We start from the raw sequence: 11,663 nt of genomic DNA, 5'->3' as shown, positions 1-11,663 counted from the left end.
TTCAATCATGAACGCGTATAAATGGCGACCATCGGAGATATTCTCGTGTCTCGCTAGATTGCGTAGTCGCGCGCACAGGGCCTTTTTTCTTTTCTTCCATTTTTGCACAAGGATGTCAACGAGTTAGAAAAATAATAATGGATAGCGATAATATGTATGCTTAGTTATACAACGAAGCGTAATAATGCTAATAACAAAAATAATCAGTCAAACAATTGCGACCGATCAATGAAATATCGCCCTGCGTTTTTCTTCTTTTTTTCTTTATCATATTTAAGGATTTTAATACTGTTGTATTTTGTTTATAATAAATAGTTACATAACATTTCTCTCTCTCTCTCTCTCTCTCTCTCTTACTTACACACTCACTCTCACTCTTTCTCGTTCTTTTTGCTATTTGGTTCGAAGACCGCGCTCTCTCAAACACCCATAATCGAATTGTTATTCGAACGTTTTCGCACAAAAATGATTTAATCGTTAAATCGGCCCGCAAGATCTTCCCCGAGAAAAAAGGGGCGAGGGCGAGATCTCATCGCAAACGTCACATTCGCATCGTGAACGTTCCTCCTCTTCCTCTTTTCCATCCTATTTTTCTTCTTCTTCCGTTCCTTTTCCTATTTATATTATATTCTTATCCCTTCTATCCCACGCGCTATTAATATGTTAGTATTTTTTCTTTAAGTAGGACATTACGTGTGCACCGGTATGTATACGTACACCCTGTGCAGATCTTTGCAGTTATTTTCTTTCTTTACTATTATAGTATCATTATGTACAAATCGTCGTTCCAGTTACGAGGATCGTTCCACCGATATCTATAAGTTGGAGGAGCTGATATAAAGCGCGATTAGTTTTTCATCGCACAAGACCAGATCGATCGGTAGATGCGATCGTCGTTACTAGATCGTGATTAAAACTCTCGCAAATGTATATGTTTGATTATACTACGCAACGCTTTCCGGCTCCCGTTAGTACACGAAGCAGCGAAAATCGGGGTGCGTTGATTACAAAACTTGACTTTATTCTATTTTTTCTTTTTTTTTTTCCTTTTTTCTTTTTTTTTCTTTTTTAGTTATTGTATGCCACGCCCAAAATCAACGATAAAACTGCTTTCACGATACTCTCGGTGCACATCTTTACTATTATTCTCTCTTTCTCCGATGCACCAAAAGGCTGCAGGATGATAGGAGGTGTGTGAATATACTTTTATTTCATTGACCTTTGTGTGTGTGTGTGTGCGTGTGCGTGTGCGTGTGCGTGTGCGTGTGCGCGCGCGCGCGTGTGCGTGTATGTATGCACGTGTGCGTGTGTGTGCGCGCGTGTGTATTTCTGCATATATACGAGTGTACGCATCAACAAAATATGTACACATTTCCGTACCCCTTTTTCGCGCCTCCTGCAACGACTCACCCCACCATTCTCGCTTCTGCACATTCAGTATGTAAAAATATACAGGTTCGGTTATAGTCGCACGTAGGTATAAATACCTATATGTATGTATGTATGTATGTGTGTGGTTTGTATGTTCGCGTATGTGTACCTAGAGCTAAAATTTCTATATCCCTAGCCTCTCGAGTAACGGGATACCAGTACGCGGCGGACTCGACGGACTAATTGGCGGCGGCCGCGGTTGCAAACTAATGGTAAATGGACACAAATATGAGAACATAGTTTTTGAAAGACGAGAATCCTCGATCAAGTGACCGTGGATTAGTCATTGCGGGAATGATGTGACGTGACTAGAATCATCTATCGTTCGACTAGATTCGTGCAAAGAAGCTTACAACAAGCGTAGAATCAAGTATTGTATCTTAAAACAATCTTAAAATTAAACCGATTTTTATCCTGGACGGTATACGCCCGAGCAGTAAAAATTTGTCTTATTGCTCAGGCAACGTCTCCCTTCAAAAATGTTCACCGGTTTGAAATAATTAAGCACAACGATCGACGAAACAAATGAATTATAACAATAAAAGAGAAATAAAACAGAGAGCAAATTAACGAGCACAAAGTGCGAGTAGCAAATAAATTTTAAGACAATTTCTCTCCAGGCTTTCTCTCGAGTAATTTTAACGACCGTTCTTGGTAATTTTAACGCGTCGCGGTCGTGGTATGGCGTTTCGCAGCGAAGGAACCACTTGTTAACCAACTGTTGCACTCCGAGCAGGCGCCGGGGCAACCGCATTATGATTTCCACAATCGAACTTGCCTGCGATATGCGCCAGCGAGAATAAACGAAGCTCGACCTAAGTCGTATGCATATTGCACTGAGGAGCTAATATACCTTCCTTTTCGGAGAAAAAAGAATTCGTATCGAACGATGGGGATTACTACGAACGAGAAGAAATACGCGCCGGCCACTTATCGATAGAAAAAGATAGCCGCGGAGATACGGCAATGGGATCGAGAAAATTTTCGTCTCTGTATTTTCTCGATCCCTTCGTCGATCATCGTTCATCGATCATCGATCACCTATCATCCCATCGAGAAGACACATCGAATTAAAGAAAAGTCGAGTTACTCGCCTTACCCGCATTTCTCGATTTTATATGTAATTTTAGAGAGACGACTTTCAATCAATTACCATTTTTTATGCATTATTTGTAATATTATATGTATATGTTATAATAATACGGTTAATTCATATATGTCTACATACGAATATACGTATACATGTGTACACATATGTGTACACATGTGTACACATGTATGCATATATGCGCGTATATATATATGTGTACGTATATATATATACACACATATATATATATACATACATATATATATATATATATATATATATATATATATATATATATATATCGACCTTAGAGGCTACGAGTTTTATAGTTAAAAATTTGTCGTTTGGCTGTTAATTATTTAAAATATGTTCTGTTTGGTTTAATTAAACGTCTCACAATCAGTGTCATATGCGTTCTCTTTCGAACGAAAATGCGTTCTCTCTCTCTCTCTCTCTCTCTCTCTCTCCTTCTTTCATACTTGTAAACAGACTCTCGGTTTCTGTCACACGCAAACTGCTCGACAAGTACTACGTATATTGTTTATAAAGTCGTCAAATCTTTTGTTTTTCTTTTCTTTTTTTCATTTTTCTTTTTTTTCTTTTTTTTTCTTTTTCCTTTTTCCTTTTTCTCGTTAATACGGACCACACACGATTTATCTTTCCGCGCTGCTTTGCATCTTGACTGTGTACGTGTGCGCGCGCACGCGCGCGCGCGCGTGTGTGTTTCATGCCCTCCTCGTTTAATTAACACGAAATTAACTAGGACGTGTACAGGCTTCTTTTAAAAGCATCGCTCGTTTGTCTAAACATTGCACATTTTCCAGTCGACGGAGGAGAGCCCATTAGCGTTTCAAGCACTATATGATCTACGGGGTTCGAGCCGCGACGATCTTCGAAATTGCACGATCTTTAGAGAGAATAAAATAAAAATTTGATGAAAAAATTTACGAGACATTCAATCAAAACCATTTCTAATCCGATCAAGTAAATTTAATAAGCTATAAAAATATTCTAAATCGCAAACTTTCATCAAGCAAGCGAGACAATAATTTTAGAAAGAAGTTTACCATGTAAAAGAAATTGGAACGAATGTAGAGCGTCATCGACCCCACCTTTCTACTAACGACAATGCGAGATCCTCTCTCTCCCTCTCTCTCACGCACACATACACACATACACACACCCACCCACCCACCCACCCACACACACACACACACACACACACACAACTTTCTTCGGAGATCTATTTCTACGAATCGAACCGCTATTCGTAACGACAAGAAGTTTGAAGTTCCGTGCACGGAAATTGACAAGTGTAACTCTGTAAAAAGTCTAAGTCTCGTGTATAGTTTTCCCTCTGAAGCGTCGTTGGTCCAAGAAGGGGTCGCGTCTTTCTTCTCGAAGGGGAAAAAGATCAATAAAAAAAAATGTCGAATTGGGACGAACCATACGGTCGAAGAACATCTTTTTTACTTTCAACTGCTTTCTAACTCTCTTTCCCTTTCATTCTATTCCTCTCGTTCGATCATTCTGTCATTCTCTCACAGTAGCAGATGATTGAACTACAATATTAAACGCGCTTCTTTTTAATTGTTTTTCACTTTTAGCCAGAAGGAATAATGATTGGTCCCGGATAGTCGATCGAAATATGGCCGGGGATTATGGCGATCTAAATTTTCATCATTTGATTTTATTTCATCTTTTTCGAGAAAGATGTCTTACTAAGCCCGGTGACGATCAGCCTTGGCTTCAAAAGAAATAATGATGATCCTACGGCGTATCGAACGAACGACTATGGCCAACTATCCGTAACGATTCGAAAGATTATAATCGATCGAGGAAACGTTCGCTGATGTTGATTGTAACACCTTGGATGAGGAAAAAAAATCAAAGAATAGCGAATCAAGTTCCATCGAAGGCTATATCAAAGTCAGAAGAGAAGAAAGAAAATGTAGACGATGCGAGGAAGATAAACAGATAGGGAAATTTTTGGAAGGAAGAAGAAGAAGTATTTTCGACATTTCTTCGAGTTACAAAATTTTTCTTCTCTTTTTAAGAATCCAACAGGTGCGACGATCGCGCACGTTTACCAACAAATTACAAATCCGTTTGGGAATGGTCGAAGAGCGAGGAAAAAGAGAGATCACGAGGATGAAAATTCACTCTCGATTCACGAATCCGTTTCTACATTCGCTTATTGTATCCTACGTAGACATTGTGAGACTTACACAATATCTTAGATATCTCCTTACGTCGTAGGTAGCTTTAAGAGATATAGTTAGATTGGCGAGAGCCTAGTTAAAAAGTCACGCGTCTTTGATACTTCTTCGCTCTTTTTCACGTGTAATTGCATGTGTAATTGCTGTTGTCGTGTGCCTTTGTTGTTGTTCTTGTTGTTGTTGTTGTTCGCGTGTGCGCGCTGCTTCTTCTTCTCATCGCTGAGTCATCGATTCGAGTAGTGCATATAATGTATCTTTTTGTATATGTAAATATGTATGTACGCGCGCGTATATGTATTGTACGTGTATGTTCGTTTAAGTTTTCTTTACAAGTTACGCAAATAATTGCAAAAACATACCCTGTTTCCTATATATTATATCACTGACATTACGACTCTTCGCAATGTTAGCGAACGTGATTCCAATTTTCTTTTATATCTTTTTATACTTTTTTTTTTTTTCTGTTTTCTCGTAATTCCACTTCAAATGGGGGGATTGTTAACGCGGTGCAGCAGTGTCGAGAGGGTCGATGGGTTTTCCTTGTTCATACCTTCGGCTTGCTCGCAAATGCAATTGCGCTGGATCGATCGTGTCAAATTGATCTTTCGAGAGCAGCGTGATATATAAGTACAGATATATATCGTCCTCCTTCTTTCCCTTCTTCTCTCCCTTTCGCCTCTCTCTCTCTCTCTCTCTCTCTCTCTCTCTCTCTTTCTCTGTCATCAGCACGGATCCTTTTTTACTTGGAAATCGCATTTTATAGCGCATCGTCCATCATAGACATTCAGTTTAGAGCAATGCAATGGGCAAAGTAGTCGGAGATCCCGATTTGAGATAAATCAGGCGTCGAGTGAAGCGCTCACGATTATTCTTTCGTTTTAAAACAAAAAATAAATAAAAGTTTACAAAAGGATGGGCGCTTCCGTCGACGCTGCTAACTTCTTCGAGTTAATTTTCATGCAGGACGAAGTCGATGGACGATTCGGTACGACGTCATGCCAAAGCGTATTGAGAGTACGAAGTTTTCTTTTGAAAATCATTTTTTTGTATCTTTCCTTTGCGATCGATTCGTAAATTCTATACGCGGGCACGCCGTATATACGACGCTTTGGATTTTTCGCGAATACATCGCTTTCCCAGAAATTCGGAACATTGATTAGCGAGCAGCGAATTCGTCTCGGTTATTACATCACGTCATGTAAAAATAAATTCAAAGCTGATCTCCTCAGGGAATATCGCACTATTATGTTCATTATATTTTTTCTTTTCTTTTTTTTATCTCTCTAATCTCGTTCTTAGAGCTAAGAATCTCTCTCTCTCTCACTCTCTCTCTCTCTCTCTCTCTCTCTCTCTCTCTCTCTCTCTCTCTCTCTCTCTCTCTCTTTCTTCTCCCCCTTAATAAGTCTCGATTATGACATTTAGCAAGATGCACACTACGTCGGTTGTAGCAAAAACTTTGTTGGATAAAATAGTTTAAATTTTTTTTCTGGTTTGTTTACAATCGTCGTTTGACCTTCGTATTTATATATTTATATATATATATATATGTATTTATATTTATATTTATTTATTTATATTTATATATATATATATATATATTCATATTTATAATTTATATTTATATTTATATATTTATATGGTATTTATATATTTATATGTATGTACGTATAATATACGTGTAAGTTTTGTATATGCGTGTATTTATATTTTGTGTTCATCATGTTATTTATAAGAGTAGGTTGTGTTTCCTTGATATATGCTATTTTTAGTACTTGTTAAAGTTCTTTAAAAAGCTTAGATCGTAGTGATATTATCATTTGGTGCTTGCATAGAAGCATTTCTTTTTTTTTTTTTATTATTATTTGGTATACGTGTCTCTTCTTCTGTTCCCCGCGATAGGTGCTTCTTTGAAACTCTCCTCTTTATCTCTTGATCGCTCTCGGATCTGTATATGTACGCGTGTGAGCAAAGGTGCATCTTCGAAGAAATTTGTTTATCCTCCGAGTTGCCTACGCTCTATCAAATGGCTGATTCATCATAAATAATCTTTCTCGCAAGCTCGTAATGATAAATATTCGAGAGGAAAGTGATAATCCAAAGCTACTCTCTCCCTTAAATAATATTTTATGATATCACGCGAAAAGGGACTAGCCTCTGCAAACGAATAAAGAATGATCCTAATAAGAAAAGAATAAAGGGAAAATAAAGAAAAAGACGGAGGGAGGGGGGTAGTGGAAATAAAGGATACTCGCGTATTCGTTCACCGATGCCTTTAACCCCCTCTTATAAAGGATGCTCTCCCAGAGTTTTTCCTTTTGCTTGTTGAAAATGCAAATCATGTGGAAAATCTGTCCTATCGGATTCTCAATCCGCTTATCTCTATCTTATATTATCGTATCGTGTTTATCGACTTCGTACATCCATTGTACGCAACGAATTAAAGAGGCTCACATACGTAATACGCGCGTGTGCATTTACTTTATATAGATACGTATAAATGCTATATGCATTAAACATAGAAAGTGCATGCAGCCAGAGAAGCAAATAACATCCGTGAGAAATGAAACGTTCGTTGAATGTGCCGAGCACCGGCTGCGCGTAATGCATCATCAGTGTAAAGATAGTTAGGCACGTGCGCGATACGCCCGTACACGCTTCCCGATTACATCTTTACTCGGTGGTACCTGTTTGCCAGTGTTAGTGTTACATATATCGAAACCCTTATTACCGAGCCCTCTGTCTCTCACGCTCCCATTGATTCGCTATTCCGTTCACGGTATGTAATTATTGAAGCTGCAAACGTGGGTTAAACTACGTTGGAACTCGATATATTGCGTCTTAATCAAATTTCATTTCAAAATGAAACGTCATATTTGAAAAATGATAAGTGGGCTTGAGTAGTAATGAAAGACAAACAAGAAATCTTAAATGTCCATTGGCGAACGAAGCCGGTGATGTACACGAGACCTATCGATTCGACGTACAAAGTATGACTGAGAATTCAAATCAAGGTCCTTTATATAATAACAGTCTTTGCTGTTCTGCTCTACCTCTTCCAAACCATCGTCCTTCTTACGAACGCGATCCCCGATCGACCACGCCCCATTGAGATCGGAAATATTTTTATTTATAAAGGTAATTTTCTAAAAATGACAAGAATATATGTTGTGAATGTTTACGCTGTTGCATAGTATATAAGTTTATGTGTATATGTATTATAAAGTATTAGTTTATTATTATTATTATTATTATTATTATTAGTTGTTTATTATTAGTATTATTATTATTATTATTATTATTATTATTATTATTATTATTATTATTATTATTATTATTATTATTAGTTGTTTATTATTAGTATTATTATTATTATTATTATTATTATTATTATTATTATTATTATTATTATTATTATTATTATTATTATTATATATTATTAGTATTAATATATATATATATTATATTATCATCGTCATAATTATTACTATTATTATTATTCTTACTATTTTTATGTCGTTTCATACCGTTATCCGTCGATAACTATATATGTAGCCCCCGAACTCTCGTTGAAGAAGGGAAATTCATAACGTGCTCTTTAAAATCGTACACACGCGTCTCATCACGTTGTATTTCACTTCGTGTCTGTTATGTATGAGCCTTGTATGTATATATGTAGCTACGTTTTAATCACTCTATCCTTTATCTTCCATTTTATGCTCTGTACGTGTGCCACGAATATAGTGTGAGCAATGAATTCGTGAACGGACTGTAAAAGCGAGGAGAAGGGTCGTCCGTCGAAACCCCTCTAAAAAGTAAAATACAAATTGAAAGATAAATACTATATATATACATCTATATATATATATATATATATATATATATATATATATACATATATATATATATATATATACATATATGTATGTATGCATATGTGTATGTATTTATGTATGTATATATGTATATAATATTACTATAATATATATAATATACGTTATATGTGCGTATAATTTATATTATATATATTACATAGCAGCGCTCTAAACGGCGCACGTGACTAGTTCCTTTTGTTTTTATGTCGCACTAAACGTACCGTCACCCTTTCGTATTCCGCGAAGCTAATAATTTGTTGTATTTTTTCACTTTCACACACTCTCTCTCTCTCTCTCTCTCTCTCTCTCTCTTTCTCTCTCGCTCTTATCTGCCTTACAATGCGGATCTGTTACGTTCTCATTGGCTAAAACTATAATAATAATAATAATTTACTAAGTCTCTAGTTTTCTTTCAATCAATATATATATATATATATATAGTATACTATATATATATAGTATATATATATTATATCTTTCTCTCATATATTTATATTATTTATAATTATATATTTATATACTTCCTCTTCTCAAATAATGGATATTTATATATCTATATCCATATACGTATATATGTATATATAGATATATAGATATAAGTAATAGTTGGTACTTTGGTTGATTATTTCCGCTAGATCAAACGTCTCCTCTCCATTTTATCGCTCCGCTTGATCATCTTATGCATCCTATCGTCTAAAAAATTAGCCTAAGTATTTGGTTTAACTCCCGCACCTTTTTCTATTTCCCGCTAATCGCGATCGATCGCAGGATCCGACCGGGCATCGCTCGCAAAATGTCCTAATCTTTTTACACATCGCTCCCTTATCTTTGGTCTTTTACTTCTTTTAGAACGACGATAGAAGAAAAAATGGGCTAGCTTAGCTTTGCTATATATATGAAGCTCTTCAATTCTAAAGATCGCAACAGACAATATAACGAGCTACGATAGATATACGTTTTTCTCGTGTTCCCAGCGCGTGAATTGACGTGTCTTCGAAGGACCGAGGAGTAGCTCGGATTCTGGCAGGATAAAAGTTTTGTACGCTCCGCCATTCTCTCTTCCTTCCCATCTCTTTTTGTGATTGTACTATGTGTCATCATCGATAGATATAACGACGAAGAAGAATGGCAAAGCGTGCTGGTAATCCATAATACTTCAAAATCTCAACTCGTGATCGTTTCTCCACTCGTAGGTGCGAGCGACTAGAAGTGTTGACTAGTATAATAATAGTAATAGTAGTAGTAGTAGTACTAGCAGTAATACCAATGGTAATAGTAGTAGCATTAGTAGTCGTAGTAGTAATGATAGTAGTAGCGTGAGTCAGGAAAATTAAAAAGAAAGGATTAGTTTTTGAATCAACTAAGGATGATGATAGTCCATGCCCTTCTCTCGAGTACGATACGATCTTGTGAAAATTTTCCTCTGTACAAAGAAAACGCCGATTCCGTTGCTCGTTTTTTCCTTTCCGTGTTTTTCTTTTTCTTTGGTTTCTTTTTTTTTGTATGTTCGGTATAATCACAGCCTAGTTGACATTTCTCGGGCGATGCAGTATGCGGTCGGTCGAACGAAAAATGATTTTACTTTTTCCTTATCTCGACGCTGTAAAAGGAACAACCCTTGAGATAAACGCCTGTGAAAATCTGTAGAAACTTTTCTGTGTGTGTTTTTGTGTACGTGTGTGGATTCTGTACGTGTGTATATATATATATATATATATATACACAATGATAATAATAATAATAATAATAATAGTAGTAGTAGTAGTAGTAGTAGTAATAAGAATAATAATAATAATAATAGTTATAAAAATAAAAGTAAAAATAATAATAATATGTATATATATATGTATATACTTTCGGCCGGAAACTCGCTCGCGACTTGATAAGAAGAATGATAACGCGATAATGATAATAAGTTAATAAGGACAATCGTAATCAATACGTGCTATACAGGGACAACGAAGGACCGTGAGTCTAGGAAGCCTAGAAAGTTGCCTATTTCTTCTCTTGACGCACGGCACTGACGTTCTCTCTCTAGTTGCAGTGTATATAAAACCTACAGCGCGCGACGATACGCGTTAAAATTCTTATAGACGTGTGTATATATACATACATACATATATATATATATATATATATATATATATATATGTATATGTATATGTATATATGTGTATATATATATACATATATTAATATTATATATAAGAGAGAGACACTCGGATGAGCTCCTCGCAGGATTTCGGATCTTGACGCTGAGCCCAAGTTCGTCGAGCTTCTTTGGTTTTTTCTTGTTTTTTCGTTTTCTTCTTTCTTCTTCTTCCTCCTTCTTCTCTCGTCTTTTGAAAATTATTTTCTCATTCTTTAAAATGCCCTGAAGAGTTTCGACAACGGCGGATATTGGAACGGTTGAATCTTTTGCGAAACGATAGAAAAGGGTTGGGAGAGTTTAGATCGAAGGGAGAGTGGGGCGGGGGGGATAATGATGGGATTGCAAAAAAAAAATATCCGACAGAAATGCTAGGAAGAAACGGGATGACGAGTAGAATATTCGACCAAAGATCCTTTCTTCCAAACGTCAAACGTCAAACGTCAAACGTCAAACGTCAAACGTCAAACGTCAGCGAAGAGAGATGCGCTCCAACTTCCTCGCGCCGTTGCATTTGTCGAAGGGTATAATATTTTTTTGCCCCTTTAGTCTTCTCTCGAATTTGGATTTAGCGCAGAGAAAAGAACAAAAAGAGAAAAAGAAGAAAAGAAAAAGAAAAGAAAAGAAAACAAAAAGGAAAAAGAAAGAAAACATCCGAGTCGATCTCCTTTGGATCTCCTTCGTCTTCGTCGAGGCTTAACTTTTTAGCGAGCGACGAAGCTGCGTCTCTATCTCGATCTCTAGATACTATCCTCTATGAAATTAACTAGCTAGTATACTAGGTTATTACGATGGAGAGGAGCGCTGTAGCGGTGATTCAAACTCGTCACTCCTGATCGTCGAGCTTCCAAAGGGCTCGCGTTCTCGTACGACATCTGTAAACGAACGGAGGAATATCTGTG

At 36.6% G+C, this 11,663-nt stretch overlaps 1 protein-coding gene across 13 annotated transcripts in view; it reads right to left on the bottom strand.

Moving 5' to 3' along the window:
- Positions 1–8,661: 8,661 nt before the first annotated feature.
- LOC124429223 (CUGBP Elav-like family member 4) overlaps positions 8,662–11,663 on the bottom strand; it is a 462,839-nt gene continuing 459,837 nt past the window's right edge. For all 13 annotated transcript variants that reach the window (XM_046974223.1, XM_046974224.1, XM_046974229.1 and 10 more), the window contains one exon: positions 8,662–11,636. The gene's annotated coding sequence lies outside the window, so the exon portion shown is untranslated. The remainder of the gene's footprint in view (positions 11,637–11,663) is intronic.

This window comes from Vespa crabro, chromosome 14 (genome assembly GCF_910589235.1).
Source record: "Vespa crabro chromosome 14, iyVesCrab1.2, whole genome shotgun sequence".
Taxonomy (NCBI): Eukaryota; Metazoa; Arthropoda; class Insecta; order Hymenoptera; family Vespidae; genus Vespa; species Vespa crabro.
Note: the sequence above shows the minus strand (reverse complement) of the source record. Positions and strands in the feature narration are given on the sequence as shown.